The sequence below is a fragment of the Telopea speciosissima genome, chromosome 6 (assembly GCF_018873765.1).
Source record: "Telopea speciosissima isolate NSW1024214 ecotype Mountain lineage chromosome 6, Tspe_v1, whole genome shotgun sequence".
NCBI classification, from domain to species: Eukaryota; Viridiplantae; Streptophyta; class Magnoliopsida; order Proteales; family Proteaceae; genus Telopea; species Telopea speciosissima.
In genome coordinates, this window is record NC_057921.1 from 48,839,280 (window position 1) to 48,860,957 (window position 21,678).

General features: G+C 42.2%; 1 long non-coding RNA gene across 1 annotated transcript; it reads left to right on the forward strand.

Moving 5' to 3' along the window:
• Positions 1-1,254: 1,254 nt before the first annotated feature.
• Positions 1,255-21,387, forward strand: LOC122664857. The gene is made up of 3 exons (XR_006333385.1): positions 1,255-1,586; positions 20,261-20,263; positions 21,285-21,387. It is a non-coding gene; the product is annotated as an uncharacterized LOC122664857 (long non-coding RNA).
• Positions 21,388-21,678: the final 291 nt, after the last annotated feature.

A 21,678-nucleotide genomic window follows, 5' to 3' on the forward strand; every position in this document is an offset into this window, starting at 1 on the left:
AATGTCGACATACAAGATTTAGATAAAATTCAACAATAGAGAGCCATACGCATGATGCATGCAATCGCTAACTTGAATCAACGAACATCTGAGATGCTCTCAGGAATGCCTGGTACATACGATGCCTGACGTCCTTAGTACAAAAGCTCACCACCGGGCTGAGCATTGGAACCATATTTGTTGAAAATTTCTTATATGCAGAAATATTAGTGTAGCTCAAGGTAACTTGCATAAGGGATCCATGAAATAGACCATTTTATATAAAGGTTGAATTGAGATGAACAATATGAACCATTTGAAAAATCTTATTGTAACCTAAGTTGTGAATTAAAAAGTTTTAACTTCTTTTTTTTTTGTGGTTTTAAGATTAAACGTTTTTTTCAATGAGAATAAATCCCGTCATTTCACATAAATATTGTATCAAATAATTTTCAACTTTTTATAAACCTGTTTTTACTCATACATTAAAGAGCAAATTACTCAGACCTCCCCTGACCTTTCTGATAATTCAGGGAACCACCCCTGCCGTTCTAACAACTACTCAGACCTCCCCTACTTTTTAAACTGGGTTTCAGTTAGCACTACGCCATTAATGGTGTTAATAATTAACCTGATGTGACCAAAATGCCCTTGCTTACAAAAGACAACAACAACGCACCTTTTCCCTTTTTTCGTCTCTTCCTCCTCTTCTTCTTCTTCTTCTTTTTCCTCCTGCAAACCTTGAACCCAGATGAGATGCAACAACACTCTTCTCCCCAAAACCCACCTCCTCATCCTTCTCATTTTGCTTCCACAGCTGCAGATGCAACAACATTCTTCTCTCCAAAACCCTAGAGGCCGAACCAGAACCAGTCCTCACAGCCGTCAAAACCTTCGCACCTGCAATGATCGCTAACCTTGGCCTAGGCTTCGACTTCCTTGGCTGCACCGTCGATAGAGTAGGCGATTTCATTTCTTTATGAGTCGATCCAGATGTTTGTCCAGGTGAGATTTCAATCTCTTCATTTAATAGCGTAGGAAATAGTTCCTCAAGGCTCAGCAAAGTGGTTCTCAAATTATCTCATTAATTCACCCTTGAAAACCTAATCTGCATTCCCAAAACTACAGGTCTTCTCAAAGAAATTGCATTGCTAGTCCGTTAAATTTTTTACTCCTTCCAGATTCAGCTGAGGTTCTCAAATTATCAATTTCTCTTTTCTAGTAATCCAGTTCTCAGGGAATAATTAATAGTTCAGAGATGAGAACTAGGGGTTTTGGGGACCAGCCATGATGAAGTTCAACGAGATTTAGAAGAAGAGGAGAACTCAGATCCAAGAAAGGAAGTGGGTTGTTCATGGCAACCCAATTACAGGGAAGCTCAAGAACAAGCCTCAGCCACAGTCCATCTTCAGCAAGCGCAAGAGGAAGCTCTTCAAGAAATGGCGAAGGGAACAGAAGACCCTTCTTCAGAAGGGTGTCGTCACCATGGAAGATGTTGAGATGGCTGACGCCAAAGGGACATCTGAAGATACCAAGAAGACTTCGACAAAATTTCACTTGAAGAAGAATCCAAAGCTTAAAATTAAACAGTTAAAGTGCAAAGGTAAGTGTAAACGATAAGGATGCAATGGTTATTACAAGATTAGAGTCCAACTCTAATCGCACATGTGCTAACGGTTCAAGCATAACCTGTGTCGTTCTTCTTCTTCTTCCTCTCCTCATCTCTAACCTTCCTTCACTTCTAACATGGTATCATCAGGCCAGGGCTCCTTGGGATCTTCGAGCGCTCTCCCTGCCCTTGCTGCGACTCCACCCACGCTTCCTCTATTCCCATCTCTCAGCCATGCCATCGCCATCAAGCTGACCGACTCCAACAACATGCTCTGGCGCTCCCAATTCATACCCCTTCTCCGCGGGTACGATCTCTATGGCATGGTCACCGGCGAATCACCATGTCCACCGGAGTTTATTTCTCCAGCAGCTGAAGGCACCACTGTGGACACTCCTGCGCCTAATCCTGCATATCAGACATGGCAGCGGCAAGATCAACTACTCATGAGCTGGCTCATCTCCTCATTAACAGAACCGGTTCATGCTCACATAGTTGGCTGTACTACTTCTCATGAAGTATGGATCACTTTGGAACGATCATACAATAACATCTCTGCTGCCCGTGTGTTGCAGCTCAGATTTCAGCTTCAAAACACCAAAAGAGGCTCCTCCACCATTCAGGAATACCTCTTGCGCATCAAATCTTTAACTGATCTACTTGCTGCCGCTGGGAAACCAGTGTCCGATGAAGATCTCAGTCTATACACTCTTGCCGGCTTGGGTCCAGAATACTCCGCCTTTGTGACGGCAATGACCACTCGTCGAGAGGCTGTTTCATATACTGATATGAGAGCCATGCTTCTTACGCAAGAAATATGACTGCAAGATGAGTAATCCTTGCCTGACGTGGCTATCACAGCAAACACTGCTAGCACCAATGCTGAAAATCATGGGGGCGGGGCGTCCCAATCGTGGTTATGGAGGATCACGTGGTGGACATGGATCCTACCATGGTGGCCGTAATGGCCGCGGCACTGGCCACACTGGATACTAGCGTTTTCCCAATCAAGGTAGGCAGCAGCCCCCCACCCAAAATTCTGCTCCTAATCCAAACGTTTGTCAGATTTGTAACAGGGTTGGTCATAAAGCCCTTGATTGTCGCAATCGGTTCAACCATGCGTTCCAACAATCTACAGACGTACTGGTACCAGCTGCCAATTTGGTTGATTATTCCCGAATGGCACCACATAATAATAATGTTTGGTTCCTGACTCTGGTGCAACGAACCACATCACTGCTGACCTCGATAATTTAACCATATCTACTGAGTACAATGGGCAAGATCAGGTTCAAGTGGGCAACGGTTCAGGTTTGCAAATTCTGCACACTAGCACATCTCGTATTTGTTCTCCTTCGAAGTCGTTGGTTCTCCCTAATATTTTGCATGCGCCTGCCATTACTCGAAATTTATTATCTGTTTCTCAATTCACAAGGGATAATAACGTAATGTTTGAATTTCATCCTAAGCGTTTCTATGTTAAGGATCTCTGCACGGGGAGGTGTCTTCTATAGGGAATTAGTAAGGATGGTCTTTACCAGCTGGCTATGAATACCGGTGGTTCATCAATAGCTGGCTCTACTCCACGTGCTCTAGTTGGTGAATGCACATCTTTACATCAGTGGCATAACAGGCTAGGGCACCCGACCCTTCGCATCGTTCGGCAAACAATTAGTGGATTTAATTTACCCTTGAGTTCTCAGTCAGATTTTAGCATTTGTAATGCCTGTCAGCAAGGCAAGAGTCATAAGTAACCATTATATTCATCATCTAATCATTCTAGTAGGCCATTGGACCTCTTATATTCTGATGTTTGGGGTCCCTCCCCCATTCCCTCTGAGGAAGGACGCCGTTATTATGTCCATTTTATTGATGATTACAACAAATTTATTTGGTTATTTCCACCTACAAATAAGTCCGATGTATTGCCTGTATTTATCAAATTTAGGAATCTTGTTGATAATTTGTTTGACAGGAAAATCAAAAGGCTACATAGCGATTGGGGTGGCGAATACAGGTCTGTCTCCAAGTACTTGGCCAACAATGGCATTGACCATCGACTCTCTTGCCCACATACTCAAGAGCATAATGGTTCTGTTGAAAGAAGACACCGCCACATAGTTGAAATAGGTTTAGCCTTGATGTCTCATGCAGGTGTTCCTAAGTCACATTGGAACCATGCATTTGCAACGGCAGTGTTCTTAATCAATCGGCTTCCCACTTCAGTAATTGGAAATGTATGCCCTCTTTATAAGTTGTTTGGCACCAAACCCGACTACAAGACCCTGCGGGTGTTTGGGTCAGCCTGCTATCCGCTATTGAGACCATTTAATAGGCATAAGCTGGATTACAGATCTGAACTACATGTGTTTCTCGAGTACAGTTCTCAACATAGGGGGTACAACTACCTCAACATGCGCACACATAAAATACTTGTTTCCAGGCATGTAATTTTTTATGAAAATCGGTTCCCATTTAATGAGGCTGCAGTACCATCACCACTGGCCAATCCATCTTTGGCACCATCCATTCTCGGTCCACCTCCAATAATACCCACCATCTCACCACCAATTACAGCCACCTCCCCTCCATTATTATCACTTCCCCCCACCACTACCCCACCTCCCACCATCTCCTCTCAACCACCAATCTCCACAACCACGGTCTTACACTCTCACCTCCACCCAATGCTTCGTCATCTCCATTATCATCACACCCTCCACCACTAACCCATCTCCCACCATCTCCCCTCCACCATCGAATCCCACATCCACGGTTTCATCTCCACCGAGCTCATTACCACCTCCCCCTCCACCACTCCAAGCAACCACCTCCCATCATCACATGATAACCCGGACCCGTGATGGCACATGCAAGCCAAAAACATTCATTAGTACCAAGTACCCTATACCGGTATGTATGCTCACTGAAGCAGCAGCTCAAGCACTGGAACCCACCTATTACACATCTGCCTCTAAACATCCTCAATGGCGCAAAGCCATGGATGCCGAGTTCAATGCCCTAGTTCAGAACGACACCTGGACATTACTTCCACCACCTCCACAAAAGAATATAGTTGGATGTAAATGGGTTTACCGTATCAAGCACCATGCCGATGGATTAGTTGAGCGCTATAAAGCCCGCTTAGCGGCGAAAGGGTTTCACCAGCAAGAAGGCCTAGACTACATAGAAACTTTCAGTCCAGTAGTCAAGCCCACCACAATACGTCTTGTGCTCTCTTTTGCTGTATCAAGGGATGGGCTATCCGTCAACTTGATGTGCAGAATGTGTTTCTGCATGGCATCCTAAAGGAAGAAGTCTATATGACTCAGCCACCCGGCTATCTGGATTTACAGTTTCCAAATCATGTGTGTTGCCTACATAAGTCTCTGTATGGACTTAAACAAGCTCCCTGAGCATGGTTTGATCGCTTGAGTGAGTTTCTCACAGATTTTGGGTTTATTGGCTCCAAAACTGACACATCGTTGTTTATTTACAACACTGCTGCAACAACTATGTACCTCTTGGTCTACGTTGATGACATCATTCTTACAGGCAACAACGACAATTTTATGACCTGGTGTAAGTACCGTGGTCCCTCGGGACGAGGGTTCCTCAGCCCTTTTGGTACATGGCGACATAGGGTTTTGGGAGATGTATGTGTGTGTGTATATGGACATGGATAATATTGTCAATGTATAATATTGATAAATCGGGGCTTGGGATCATGCATTAAAATATGCTAATATAATGTGAAGTCACCACCTAGGTTTAGGGCCTAGGACCCATTAAGTGTAGCCCTACCCGTTGTGAGAGGAATCGGGCTACGTGACTCCATATGGTCCGACCAAAGGTTCGGGTAAGGGGTCAGGTTACGAGTATGGGAAGGTGTTAGGCACCCACCTCGCCAGGCTGAAGCCGGTCTCTCTGTGTTAGATACTACATAAGGACGAATGTTCTCTCTCTTTTATTACGGGGATGGGGGATAGTATGAACTACATTCAGATGCTATGAATTGAACTAAAGCATAATAAACTACATTACATATATGTAAAATATGGACTAAAACAATGAGATATGAAAGGACTACATTGAATCAACAAAAATGCAGTAATTATACCTATATGGTTGTATTCCCCTGGCTCAGGGGAGATAGACGAATGGACTGACGCCGATTCTTTCTCGGCAGAGTAACGGCTCTTTCAAGTGATTTGGAGAGGAGTAAACAGACAGAATAATGTCTGTAATAAAGGAGTTTTGATGGTTATCCATGCACAGACGGGGTAACAATGCCAAGGAGCAAAAGCGCTCTATACTCAGAAGGACAATCGAAGGATCTGGCTGCCACAAGAAAACTTTGAGCACTCACATTCTCATGAGAGAAGGAGGAGAAATGAAGGTGAAAAGGGAGGAAAAGAGGCTAGGAATCACTTGGGGAGGGTCTCTCCACCCAATCTTCCTTGGGAAATGTGGGAGGGGACCCTCCTATTTATAGGGAGGGACCCCTTCTCTCTCCTGGCCGGATAAGTCCTCCACGACGCCGTGGGTGACGTCAGCAGGCTGATGTCACACCCCCTCATGGCGCCGTGGAAATCCAGTACACATCCCCACGGTGCTGTGGGAAGGCGCCCATGGTGCCGTGGGAAGGTGTCCACGGGGCCGTGGGAAGAGTCCATGGCGCCGTGGGAGCGCAGTGCCATTTTTCCTTATTTTTTGGCTTAAAATGGGTCATTTTGTGTTCAGCATGGTTCTTGGTTTTATGGGTCAGGTATCTTGGGTCTAAAAAGAGGGAGAGTGCGTCGTCCATCGTCCATGTCCCATTATCATCATCGCCAATTAGGGGGTGACAAAAAATTAGTGTCTACAGTTTGCCCCTCTTTGGCCGAGGCCTGTGCCAACAGCCGAAGGGTAAAGATAAAAGACCGACTAATTTTGTCACCAAGAGCATGTACTGCTGATGCTTTGCTCAAAGGCGACAGAGTTTCTAAAAATAGGCGGTTAATTGCGATGAAATCTTTCGATAATCCTCAAAATAAAAACTCGAAAGAACCAAATCTTTATCTTGTGAGCATTGCTCAAACAATTTTTGAGGGTGATAAGGCACCGCTCGACCAAAGATCTAGATAAGGCACCACTCGGCCCACAAGATCAAATATGAGGGGCTCCACTGGGATAGAATTTTGAGGGTGATAAGGCACCACTTAACCAAAGATCTAAATAAGGCACCGCTCGACCCAAAGATCAAATTTGAGGGTGATAAGGCACCACTCAATCGAAAGTCAAACTTGGATGGTTATAAGGTGCCACTCGACTGAAACCATCAAGTTTGGAGGGTGATAAGGCACCACTCGACCGAAGATCTAGATAAGGCACCACTCGGCCCGAAGATCAAATTTGAGGGTGATAAGGCACCACTCGATCGAAAGTCAAACTTGGATGGTTATAAGGTGCCACTCGACCAAAACCATCAAGTTTGGAGGGTGATAAGGCACCACTCGACTGAAAGTCAAACTTGGATGGTTATAAGGTGCCACTTGACCGAAACCATCAAGTTTGGAGGGTGATAAGGCACCACTCGGCAGAAGCATTCAGTATTGAGGGATTTCACTGGGGATAGAATTTTGATGGTGATAAGGCACCACTCGATCGAAGATCTAGATAAGGCACCACTTGGCCCAAAGATCAAATTTGAGGGTGATAAGGCACCTGTTTGAGTTAAAATAATACCGCAAGTGTACGGGTCAATCGTAGCTACGGGTCGAACACGAGGAGATATACGCTACTCTATTTAATTAACTTAAAAGTAATGCAAAGTGAACCAAATTAAAGTGTTAAATTAAACTAATTAAACTAATGAAAATTAATGCATCCTAACTCATAAGCATCTAACAAAATTAAGGGATTAAATTGGCGTCCGAACACATGAGCATCTAACCTATCAAACTAAAGCGAATTGAAAGGAATAACAAAAACGCGGCCACACTTCATAATCATACAAAAAGAAATAAAGAATAAAAGTGCATCCACATACCACAACCATATAAAAAAAATAAAAGAAATAGAGGGAGAAGAAGAAGAAGATAGAGAGAGATAGAGGAAAGGGAGAATGAGATTAAGGGTTTAGAGAATGAGATACCTTGATGTGCTTGAATACTTGAATAAACTCACCATGGCTTCCTCTTCTAAATCTCCATGTCTTGTCATCAACATAGGAACTTAGACTAGGAAGCTTTAAACTAAAACTATTACAACCATTAAACTCGACTTATGAAATCAAAACTAAGAACTTAAGCCAAAAATAGGAAAAGAAGAGAAAATTTCACTAAGTGAATGAAATAAAAATTACACTAAAAAACTGAATTAAAATTGAACTAGAAACTAACTAAAAACTGAACTAAAAAATTAACTTCTTACAACCCAAAGGGCAAGGGGTATTTATAGGGGGGAAGAGAGGAGAAGAGAGAAGAGAGAAGTGTAGGAGAAATATTCCCTGAGAAAAGAGAATATTCTCTTCTCCTTCCTCTTTTACAATGCCTTGAATCCTAAGAAAAAAGAAAAAAAGAGAAAGAAGAAGAAGAGAAGATTGTTTACATAGACCTTCTATTTTTAGAAAAGTAAACTTCCAATTCTAACAAGTGCTTCATTTTCTTTGTAGATATCTTCTCCAAGCAATAAAATCAAAGCATCTTTGACTTTTCAACTTTCCATAGGTGAGAGAATATCTTTAAAAATAAATCTATCCCAAGTAGAATTTCAGAAGTGCCCTTGAGAAGTTGGAGGAGAGAGAGAGTAAGGGTGATGACTAGGATTCCTTCAAGAATAAATAAAATACCCATTCTGTCCTTCAGAAAACGTGGAACATGGGGTACTTATATAGGCCTCACCATTGTGTTCTTTATGAAAAATCACCCAAAATAGACCCAAATTTCGTCCAATTTGGAGTTGGGGAGCCCAAGATATCTCAAGTTGAAGTTAGACTGTCCAGAGCCCTCCAAATGGAATCTTTCGGGTACAAGAAATATAACTTCTGGTTATTGCGTTAAGGCCCCTGGAATCTGAACTTCCGCTTCACTTTGTCCCCGGCAGACTGTCAATAATTATAAATAAACCCCTACAGACCATTTTCCCGCGTCGTTACGGAAACGGCCGTAACTTCTTCGTTTCAACTCGGAATCAAGTGCCGTTTGAACCGTTACGAAGCTGACTCGATGGGCTACGCATCCATGCTATTAACACCTCTAAATAGCTTAAAAAAATTTCCTTAGCATCATCTCCTCCATTTTTATAAGAATTCACCTAAAACCTGAAAAGCACAAGAAAGCACTTAGTAACTTTGTCCAATGTGGTAAAATATATGCTTTATACCCTAAGATTTCACACATAAATGTGCTCATCAGCACCGCTCAACCTAAGATCTAGATAAGGCACCACTAGACCAGAGTTGCCAAACAAGCGGTTAACCACGATGAAATCTTTTGATAAATCGATTGATCTTGATTGGGAGCAAGAGGACTCGATTGATATTGATTGGGAGCAAGAGGACTCGATTGATCTTGATTGGGAGCAAGAGGACTCAATTGATCTTGGTTGGGAGTAAGAGGACTCGATTGATCTTGATTGGGAGCAAGAGGACTCAATTGATCTTGATTGGGAGCAAGAGGACTCGATTGATCTTGGTTGGGAGCAAGAGGACTCGATTGATCTTGATTGTGAGCAAGAGGACTCGATTGATCTTGATTGGGAGCAAGAGGACTCGATTGATCTTGATTGGGAACAAGAGGACTCGATTGATCTTGGTTGGGAGCAAGAGGACTCGATTGATCTTGATTGGGAGCAAGAGGACTCGATTGATCTTGATTGGGAGCAAGAGGACTCGATTGATCTTGATTGGGAGCAAGAGGGACTCGATTGATCTTGGTTGAGAGCAAGAGGACTCGATTGATCTTGATTGGGAGCAAGAGGACTCGATTGATCTTGGTTGGGAGCAAGAGGACTCGATTGATCTTGATTGGGAGCAAGAGGACTCAATTGATCTTGATTGGGAGCAAGAGGACTCAATTCATCTTGGTTGGGAGCAAGAGGACTCGATTGATCTTGATTGGGAGCAAGAGGACTCAATTGATCTTGGTTGGGAGTCAGAGGACTCGATTGATCTTGATTGGGAGCAAGAGGACTCGATTGATCTTGATTGGGAGCAAGAGGACTCGATTGATCTTGATTGGGAGCAAGAGGACTCGATTGATCTTGGTTGGGAGCAAGAGGACTCGATTGATCTTGATTGGGAGCAAGAGGACTCAATTGATCTTGATTGGGAGCAAGAGGACTCAATTCATCTTGGTTGGGAGCAAGAGGACTCGATTGATCTTGATTGGGAGCAAGAGGACTCAATTGATCTTGGTTGGGAGTCAGAGGACTCGATTGATCTTGATTGGGAGCAAGAGGACTCGATTGATCTTGATTGGGAGCAAGAGGACTCGATTGATCTTGATTGGGAGCAAGAGGACTCGATTGATCTTGGTTGAGAGCAAGAGGACTTGATTGATTTTGATTGAGAGCAAGAGGACTCGATTGATCTTGGTTGGGAGCAAGAGGACTCGATTGATCTTGATTGGGAGCAAGAGGACTTGATTGATCTTGGTTAGGAGCAAGAGGACTCGATTGATCTTGGTGCTAACATCTTGAACAAGAGTTAGTATGACTCATGATAGATGATTGGAGTTTATGTATGAGGACTTTTCCTCAACATTTAGGGTTTTTCCCCTTTTCATGGCCTTTCTTGAAAATATTTTTCTTTTAGGTTTTTTTTTTTTTTTTTGGTTCTACGGGGTAAGACCCTCTTGATGTCGAAGAAGTATTGTGGTGTAGAGAAGGTGCTCGCATGGTATAGACATCATTCTGTCGATGATGGCACGTGGAAAGCCACTCTTCAGTTAATCTAAGACAATGGTATGACGTACTTATATCCGATCTGGCTGACCTGTGGAACGACACACTCCAGTCGTTCCTAGGGAAAGATATGGTTTCAGTGAGGGACGGGTCTCATCTGAAATGCTTACTGGGGAATGAGCCATTCACGAGTTTTGAAAATGGTTGGACGACAAAATTATGCACAAGTGCAGAAGTGGTCAAGAGATCACGACGATCAGACCATATATGAGTCCGGTACTGGCCAGATGAAATAATGATTTAGATGATAAATTGTCCATGGGTTTAGACTAAAAAGGATCGATTTGTACATGAGTACAATGGAGCCTGAAAGATTCATGGGATGATTAAACTACACACGAGTATAGAGAGGATCAGAAAGTTCAATGATTAGTTTGTACATGAGTACAAGGAGGATCAGATAATGGATCAATCTTGTACACGAGTACAATGAGGATCAAATGATGGATCAATCTGTACATGAGTACAATGGAGACTGAAGATTGACGGGATGATTGATCTACACACGAGTATAGTGAAGATAAAAAAAATGTTAATGATTAACTTATACACGAATACAAGGAAAATCATATAATAGATCAATCTTGTACACGAGTACAAAGAGGATCAGGATGATGGGTCAATCTGTACATGAGTACAATGGAGACCAAAGATTCACTGGATGATCGAACTACACACAGGTATAGTGAAGATAAAAAATGTTAATGATTAACTTGCACACGAGTACAAGGAAAATCAGATAATGGATCAATCTTGGACACGAGTACAAAGAAGATCAGATAATGGATCAATCTTGTACATGAGTACAATGAGGATCAAATGATGGGTCAATTTGCACACGAGAACAATAGAGACTGAAGATTCATGAGATGATTGAACTACACGCAACTATAGTGAGGATCAGAAAGTCGAATGATTAATTTGTACACGAGTACAAGGAGGATCATATAAAGGATCAATCTTGTACACGGGTACAATGAGATCGAAGATTTATGGGATGATTGAACTATACATGAGTATAGCGAGGAATAGAAATGTCAAAGATTAACTTACACACGAGTGCAAGGGGGATCAGATACTGGATCAATCTTGTGCACGACTACAATAAGGATCGAATGATGGGTCAATTTGCACATGAGTACAATAGAGACTGAAGATTCATGGTATGATTGAACTATACATGCAAGTAGAGTGAAGGTCAGAAAGTTCAACAATTAACTTGTACGCGAGTATGAGAAGGATCAAATGATGGATCAATCCGTACACAAGTACAACAGAGATCGAAAGGTTAATGAGATGATCAAACTATACACGAATATAGAAAGGATCAAAAAGGTCACAGAGTGATCAAACTATACGTGAGTATAGTGGGATCCAAAAAATCAAAGAATGATCAAGCTATACACAAGCATAGCAGGATTCAATAGGGTCAAAGGTTCAATCAATTTGTACGCGAGTACAACTAGGACCAAAAGATTCAAATGGTAATCGAACTATACACGAGTATAGCAGGGATCAAAAGGATCAAATTGCATGAGAGTTTGGAACCATACGTGAATTTGGTATAACCGAAAGATCAAACTAACAGTGATCCAAAAAACCAAATGCACATGAGTGCAGAAGTGCTTAAGGATTTGGTCAAACTGTACATGGGGCCAAATCATTGGAGATCGAGTTGTACAAGAATTCAACAGTGATCAGATAGTCCAATTGCATGTGAGTGCAGGAAGTACGAGGGTCCGATGGAACTAAATGATCAGAGCCCAGACTGTATATGAATTCTGCCATGATCGGCTGAATAGGTTGCACGCGAGTGCAACGAAAATGAAAATTTAGATGGCATATGATCAAGACATTGGTCAGGAAAATGCAATCCTATGCATGTGTAGCCATGATGAAAATGGAAAAGCAATCCAAAATGTATACCACTAGATGCCAAGTAGTGCATGGGCATTATGATGATGAAAATAGGATAGCACATGAGTGCTGTCATGATCGGATTATTGGAATGCTTAAAGGAAAATGCAATCTTATGCACACGGATCCATGATGACAATGGCAAAGAAGTCTATCATTAAAACTCAGGTAGTTTGTATTATGATCCAAAATGCAACAAAAAAAATCTTATGCAAGTAATTATTTTTTTTTTTTTTTTTTTTTTTTTTACATGCAAAGAGAATCATAGTCCTAATGCAAATTATGTCATGTAAAAAGGAAAACACAACCCTATGCAAGTAATCAATACAAGCAAGTGAAAAGTAATCACATACAAACATAGACACTTACCAGATATTCTCCATTTTTGTGTTACACAACACTTATCATTCACAAAAGCTTAGTGCAGAATTATACGTTACCAAAAATATACTTTGGCAGAGAAATCTGAGATTCACTCAAACCCCTTTTTCTTTTTCTTTTTTTAAGAAACAATCTTATTTATGAGAGAAATTTATTTTGAAAACTTATGGTTATTCACATTCTGACCTAACAATGCACAATTCCACATAGACATATTATTCTCATCCCGTTACACACGTAGACTCGTCAAACATCGTTTGTCCAACATCGAACTGGTGTGGGGTGAATTTTTGACAAAGCGAGTCAAAAGGGTAAATTGAGAGAATGTGTATGAACAAGATGGGTGGATAGGTCATTCTTCCCTTCCTTCATGGAGAGTCATGGCAGTTTATCCCAGGCAGTATCATCTTTCTCTGCTTATACGGTCATTTTTTCTTTTAGGCTGAGACTCTTCATGATTGAAAGTCGATCCTCATGGACAACATGCCCCTTTAATTTCACATGCTCTTGCCTGGTGGATTGCCCTAAGGAAACAAATCCTTTTTCCTTATGCTCCTTTGTCCTTCTTATCTTGGATAGAGATTGCCTCAGTGACAAGTTAATTCTTCTGGTCGTCTTACTGGTTGAGAGGTGAGTACAATGCTGCTGGCATTTAATCCCCTAATCATTTCTTCAAAAATCTTCATGATCTTGGTAGACGTGCTTCTTTTTCTTCACATCAGCGGATCGCATCAAAGAGAGAGGGATACTAGTGGGAAAGGGGAAAAAGTAGAAATATGACAGATATGACGCAAGTGAGCAAAAATGAAAAGTTGTACATGGACGAATGGAAAACTGTACATGTGGGAGGACCGAACTTGATTATTACTTCATCAAGTTGCCTACATACCCCAAATAGGGATCAGGTCGAACGTAGTTCAGGACAAAGATGCCTTAATGTCAAAGCCTTGATGATTAAGTTCCATCATAGCCGGGTGAGCTCGAAGCTGTGGACGAGAGTCTCATCACCATTTGGCCCGGGAGGGCTTTACTAGGTTGTAATGGGGCTTAGGACTGAGTTCCAAAGGATGGTAAAGGCTCAAATGTGTCTCTAGGGTCTAACCATGACTCGACACTTCTGCTCCCAAAACTTTATCAAGATTCTGGTAACTGAACTTGTAGGGGAATTTCTTCTTTTTTTAATAATGTAATCAATAGTTTGGTAATCCCTCTCGTGTCTCAATTGAAGACTTTGGTAATTTTAACCCTGCTAATTTTGACAATATTGTCTCCGAAGGAAAAGTGGCTATTTTTGCCCCATGGTCTAAGTGCTCCCAATTATTTGCAATGCCTTGAGCCAATGCCTCCTCTTTTCTCCTTTTTTTTTTTTTTTTTTGAACCCTTTTCTCTCTTTTTTTTTTTTTTGTTCTTTTATTTTGAACTCTCATTTTTTTCTTTTTGAGATTGGCCCAATTTTGATTGCGGAGACGGAGCTACTCTCTTCTTTTCTTTTTTTTTTTTTTGCATCCTTCGGAAACGTATTGCCCTTGTAACATCTTGCTTCACCGAGAGACCTCTTCCGGTCAGACCCTAGAAGCCAATGGGACATTTTGATGAGTAAGAGAACATAAGGATAATGAGGTGTGGGTGGGCCAAAGTGTGTTTTTTTTTTTTTTAAAGGGAACGGCTAAGGCACAATTGGGGGACTAGAAGATTTTATTGTCTCAGGGTTTATTTGAGATGATTAGCGGCCAAAGGGGGCCTCCCTTAATAGGCTTTATGAGATGAAATCTTCATCCAGGCTTCCCGACTCGTTGGAAGGGGATCAGATGTATGGAAAGCTCCAGATCTTTGGCCATCAAGACTTTGACATTGGAAAGAAGGGTAGTATTTTTTATTTTTTTTTTATTTTTTTATTTTAACTAGCAGTCATGAGATCATCATAAACTATTATTTGGATGAAAGAGAAAAGAAAGAGAACGAGTAGATGGACGAGAGAACATATTCATTGACGGCTAATGGAAAATACACGGTGGATGAGTTTACAGAAGAAAATTTGATTGAATGAAAAGACCTAAAGAACTAAGGGATGCAAACCCAATGATGTCTTCAGTGCGATCCTGTCTACGCAAGCGTGAAGTACTGTTACTGCTTTGTCATGGGACTATGCAGTTTGTACCATGAAAAATGCCCTTCTAACTAGAGCTGAGTGTTGGATCCATTTTAAGTCGGCCAGCAAAACTGATACTCATCAAGTTAATGATCGTAGTTTAATGCCTTTGGGCGATAGTGATGTCCTCAATCAGTGTCTGCCCCTGTTCCATCGGAGGAATACGGAAAATTTTCTTCGGCGATTCTACCACCTTGCAGGCTGGCAATGTAAAAGAAGTATTCTCTTTTAAAATTGGTGGTAGCATCAAAAGGATTTTTCCATAATATATCCTGGAGGAATCTGCTCCTTAGGGACTCCGTTAATCTCACACAAATGATTCCTTAATTTCTCCCAATCATCCTTTCTATATCCTCTATTAAAGAAATCCACCAAATTGAATGTTGTACCAAAATGAAAGGTGCAGTGAGGTTGACGCATGATCAGATTCGCATTTAGTTCTTCTCGCGACTCCTGTATCCAATAAGGGTTTAGAGGACATTCCATTTTACACAACTAAATAATTGCTCGAGCCATTGAGTCCGTGTCTGAAACCGAAGAAGAAATTTCATTGTGTTTGACCGAGGAGGAACAAATTCTGGATGCAATTCGTCCTGGCTCATATAAGTCAACAATTCTAGAACACGAAAGCTAAATGCTACCACGTACCTTTCGCAAAGTTACAAAAGGAAACAAAGGGCTTCGATAGACAACTGGTAGAGGTCTCTTATCCCAAAGATATTGAAGAAAGGATAATCTGGATGGACAGGAAGTCCTCGAAGGTCGTCATTCCCACGGTTGAGGAGAGTAATTTCATGAAACAAATCCAGGCAATCTTCACTCCTTGATTGTAAGACCTGATGCATGATCTGTTATTAGAGATGGAGAGGTAAAAGGTCAATCCAATACTGCAATCCTACTAAAACCTCTTTTTCCTTGATCTCTTTATGGCCTTCAAACCCATTCAGCTTGGTCATATCAGTTGTTGAAGGAAGAGAGGATTCATGAACATCCTGGGCGAACATCATTGATGGAGACTTTTGACCTGTCACTACCTCTTCTAAAGGAACTGACAAAGCTTGATCAAGGAGGTGGGATCAAACCCTTCTAAATCTTCTTCGATGGCATTGATTGTCTGATTAACAGATTGTTGTTTTACCCCTGGCTTGAATTTTCCTGCTTCTAGCAGGTCTTGGATAGCATGCCCGAGTGCAATGCATTCATCAGTGGGGAGCCCCTCTTGGGTGTGATAGTCACAGTATTGATCTGGGTCATACCAAAATGGTGGAGGATCCCTGAGCGATCGCGGAGGAACCGTGCCCAGAAGTCCCAGTTTCTTCAATTCAGCATATGCAAGAGACCTAGCCACACCCAAATCGGCGAACTCACATTGTCTTGAATTTGCCATATTCACCTCCGAATTTTGGCTCTGATATTGCATTGTGTGGTTATACTGGCCATATGCCTTTCTGAACAATTTGTCTTCAATACGCTTCCCTATGGCCATTAGCTCTTCAAAAGTCTTGAGGTGCTGGTAGTAAAGGCAATCGTGATATTCTCCGTATAGATTCTCCAGGATCATCTCCACCTGTTCTGCTTCTGTCGGGCGATTCCACATCTTTACGGCCTTCTCTCTAAACCTCATAATGAAATGAAATTATAGGACCCTTTAGTAGGGCCTTGCTTTAGTGTCTCCAACTCTCTCCGTGTGACATCCACTTCAGTGTTGTATGAGTACTGCTTTGTAAAAGCTCTCACCACCATTGACCAAGTCTGAGTCTGTGCCTGATCTAACTGTGTCAACCATCGCAAAGCAGGTCCAACAAGCGAGTACAGAAAAGTCTACCCCATTTGTTTTTCCGTGAGGCCCCAAGATTTAGCCACTGTAGCAAAGATTTTGAGGTGAGCTTTAGGATCTCCTGAACCATCAAATTTATCCAATTTCCATTTGAAGTCTTCGGGTATCTTTCCTTCAGGGAAGAACACCAAATTATCTTCAGGCTCCTAGTGAACCATGTCCTTGATAGCAATTTCAAGCTTTTCAACTTTCTCCCTCATCATACGCTCCCTTTCAGTCTCGGGATACTCCTGAGTTACGTTGATCACGGCATCTTCTTCCTCCATCGTAATCTTGGTGGGTACCCTAGGCACTGTCGGGACTACCCTGTGAGTCACAGGCTGAGCATGCTCTGGCTCCCTGAAAGTAGGTATTGTGCCTCCTTGGGACATGTCTCGTACTGTTTGCAAGATTTGCACCATAAATTGCTTCATCTCTGCCACCTCAGCCTATAATTGGTCCATTTGTCGACCTAACCGTACTTCTGGTGGATCACTGCCTAACGAATCCATGGTGATTCTATCCGGGAAAAGCCTGATCGAACTCTGCCTCACGATGTTGGGTGGAGAAGGGGAAGTCCTGAACACCTCTGAATTGGATCGGACCAATTTGGGTTAGCCTATTGTCATAACGGGCTCACGCGGGTAACAAGAAGTCTTTTGATGTGAATTATGCTTTACATAAGTCAGAGAGAATTATTTCAGGTCATAAGGAATTTACTTGAGTATGTAAAATTGTTTTTTTTTATAAACATTTTTTTGGTATTTTATTTTTATCATTTTTTTGGTATTTTATTTTTATCATTTTTTTTTTTTTGTATTTTATTTGGCTCAAGTAATCGAAGTCGTCATTGGAGCTTCTGATATTGTAGAAGTTCTCTCAGACCATACTTCAAATGCCATTGTCGCCCAAACATTTCTTAAACATGAAAAATAAACAAACAAAGAAGAAAGCCGAGTTTCAGGTTCCTGATGATTATATCTTGAATCAATACGAGGTGCCCCATTTTCGACGGACATGTTGGAATCCATCATACGGGAGTGGGCTCCCATCTTTCTTCGAGGGACTATCGCAGGACTATGGAATTCCTTACTTTGGGTGGCGTCTCGTATTGAGGCCAGATTAATCATATAGCGACCTTAAACTCGGTCTTTCTTACAGCTAACAAGGGTTAGTTTGTGTCGCACCCTAATTATATATGGTCTATTTTTCTACATGATGCATGTAAGGGGTAGGCTTGATAGGACAGAAAAAGGTCACCCTTGACAGAACCGATATACCTATCGCTCGTGGTTGCGAATTATGGGTACGTGGTTCTTTTAATATACTTGGAGAGTAGGTCACTCAATCTCAGAGTAATCATGCTAGTGCCTTTTTTGAATGGCTAAAGCATCCCATAGCACACTAGTGAATACCCTCGCTGGTGATTCTAAACTCGTACAGTAAATATCAAAGGCTATAGCTTCGTCGTAAATTACCCATGACTACTCATGGGGTCCAACGACTAACTACGGGGGTAAGAGGGGTTCCCATGCAGTGTATGCGTGCAAGAAAGTGGTATAGGAAGCGGCTATCATCCGATCTCAGAGTACTTAGTTTGACATGCCTCACCTCCCCGGGGGTAAAGGCATGACAGGGAGTACCCTCGCCGTTTGATTTCACTTCGAGCACTATGCATGATGCGGTTAGTACACACAGGGGTTAGCTAGACAAACATATTATTGTATTTATTTATTTATTTATTTATTTATTTTTTGTTTTGTACATTTTATATATATATATTATTTTTTTTTTATTCTTTTTTTTTTTCTAAAAGTTTAGAGAGAACATTCTGTCATTTATTGATAGCACCTATTTAGAGAGTTTGACCTCGGGTGGACATTTGTCCACCAAGTCCCCAGTGAAGTCGCCACTGTAAGTACCGTGGTCCCTCGGGACGAGGGTTCCTCAGCCCTTTTGGTATATGGCGACATAGGGTTTTGGGAGATGTATGTGTGTGTGTATATGGACATGGATAATATTGTCAATGTATAATATTGATAAATCAGGGTTTGGGATCATGCATTAAAATATGCTAATATAATGTGAAGTCGCCACCTAGGTTTAGGGCCTAGGACCCATTAAGTGTAACCCTATCCGTTGTGAGCGGAATCGGGCTACGTGACTCCATATGGTCCGACCAAAGGTTCGGGTAAGGGGTCAGGTTACGAGTGTGGGAAGGTGTTAGGCACCCACCTCGCCCGGCCGAAGCTGGTCTTTCTGTGTTAAATGCTACATAAGGATGAATGTTCTCTCTCTTGTATTACGGGGATGGGGGATATTATGAATTACATTCAGATGCTATGAATTGAACTAAAGCATAATAAACTACATTACATATATGCAAAATATGGACTAAAACGATGAGATATGAAAGGACTACATTGAATCAACAAAAATGCAGTAATTATACCTATATGGTTGTATTCCCCTGGCTCAGGGGAGATAGACGAATGGACTGACGCCGATTCTTTCTCAGCAAAGTAACGGCTCTTTCAAGTGATTTGGAGAGGAGTAAACAGATAGAATAATGTCTGTAACAAAGGAGTTTTGGTGGTTATCCGTGCACAGACGGGGTAACAATGCCAACGAGCAAAAGCGCTCTATACTCAGAAGGACAATCGAAGGATCTGGCTGCCACAAGAAAACTTTGAGCACTCACATTCTCATGAGAGAAGGAGGAGAAATGAAGGTGAAAAGGGAGGAAAAGAGGCTAGGAATCACTTGGGGAGGGTCTCTCCACCCAATCCCTTGGGAAATGTGGGAGGGGACCCTCCTATTTATAGGGAGGGACCCCTTCTCTCTCCTAGCCGGATAAGTCCTCCACGGCGCCGTGGGGGACTTTTCCACAGCGCCGTGGGTGACGTCAATAGGCTGATGTCACACCCCCTCATGATGCCATAGAAATCTGGTACACATCCCCACAGTGCAGTTGGAAGGGGCCCATGGTGCGGTGGGAAGGTGTCCACGGCGCCGTGGGAAGAGTCCACGGTGCCGTGGGAGCGCAGTGCCATTTTTCCTTATTTTTGGGCTTAAAATGGGCCATTTATGTTCAGCATGGTTCTTGGTCTTATGGGTCAGGTATCTTGGGTCTAAAAAGAGGGAGAGTGCGTCGTCCATCGTCCATGTCCCGTTATCATCATCGCCAATTAAGGGGTGATAAAAAATCAGTGTCTACATCGGGTTTCTCAACTGCCTTGCCAAGACTTTCGCAATCAAAGACCTTAGCAGTCTCCATTATTTTTTGGGAATTAGTGTGCACAAACGACCCTATGGACTTCTACTCTCTCAGCGGCAGTATATTTTAGACCTGCTTGATCGGACTCAAATGACTGGTTGCAAACCCATCTCGACTCCTCTATCGTCGTCCCAATCATTATCACGCATCGGCGGCACACCAATGGATGATCCTACATTATATCAGAGCGTGGTTGGGGGGTCTTCAATATGCCACTCTAACACGCCCTAATATTGCATTTGCAGTCAACAAAGTATGCCAGTTCATGCATAGTCCTAGCACCGATCACTGGTCTGCCGTGAAACGTATATTGCGGTACCTAAAGTCCACCACTGATCATGGTCTTTATCTCCACAAGCAGCCCACCTTACAGCTCTCTGCCTATTCTGACGCTGACTGGGCTGGCTGCCCAGATGACAGAAAATCAATGGGTGGTTTCGCCATCTATCATGGCGATAATCTCATTTCATAGAGCTCTCGTAAACAGGCAACTGTGGCACGGTCAAGTACAAAATCTGAGTACCGAGCCATCGCAAATGCAGCGGCTGAACTCACCTGGTACAATCTCTGTTAAAGGAACTTGGTATCTACATGGCACAGGCACCAGTACTCTAGTGCGATAATGTTGGCGTCACATACTTAACTGCAAACCCGGTTTTTCATGCCCGCACGAAGCATGTGGAAATTGATTTCCACTTCGTCTAAGATAAAGTTACAAAGGGCGATCTCACTGTTCGATTCATCTCCACCAAGGACCAAATTTGTGGACATTTTTACGAAAGCTTTATCGACTAGGCGATACACCTATCTATTATCCAAGCTCAAGGTTCAGCCCACCTTGCGCTTGAGGGGGCATGTAAACGATAAGGATGCAATGGTTACAAGATTAGAGTCCAACTCTAATCGCACATGTGCTAATGGTTCAAGCATAACATGTGCAACTACAGCTCTTCTCTCCACCTCACCACTTCAGATAGTGCACAGCAGTGTTTTAGATTAACACAATCACCATGTACTCAGCCCCATTTATCTCAATATTCTAATCCTCCTCAACATCTATATAAAGAGAGGATTAGCATGGAATTAAATAATTGAGAAAGCAGCATTACAGTGGACGTAGGTTACAAATAACCCAACCACTTAAAACCCTGTGTCGTTGTTCTTCTTCTTCTTCCTCTCCTCATCTCTAACCTTCCTTCACTTCTAACAGTAAGAAACAAAAAGGATCACCTGCACCAGTGGTGGAGGCTTCAGTTGATGTGATGATGGAGTAACTAGTGAAGGGACAATGCATTTCTAACACACTATGACTTGAGTTGCTCCATCATGCTGGATTTTTATGTGAACAAACTGAAGAACTCTTATGTAACTTCCCAAGTTATTCTCACTTACATTTTTTTTTATCCGACTTACAAGCAATGGACGAAGTGAAGCAATAGAGGCAAAAAAAAGTTCTCAGTATTGGAGTTCTATAATCTTCCATGGTTAGACCTTAATTGTAAACCCTGCAACTATGGGAATCTGTTGAAATCCTAGAAATTCGAATCAGGAAGAAACAAACATTGGAATTTTTTATTTAATAAACTTGGGGATTTTGTTACTAG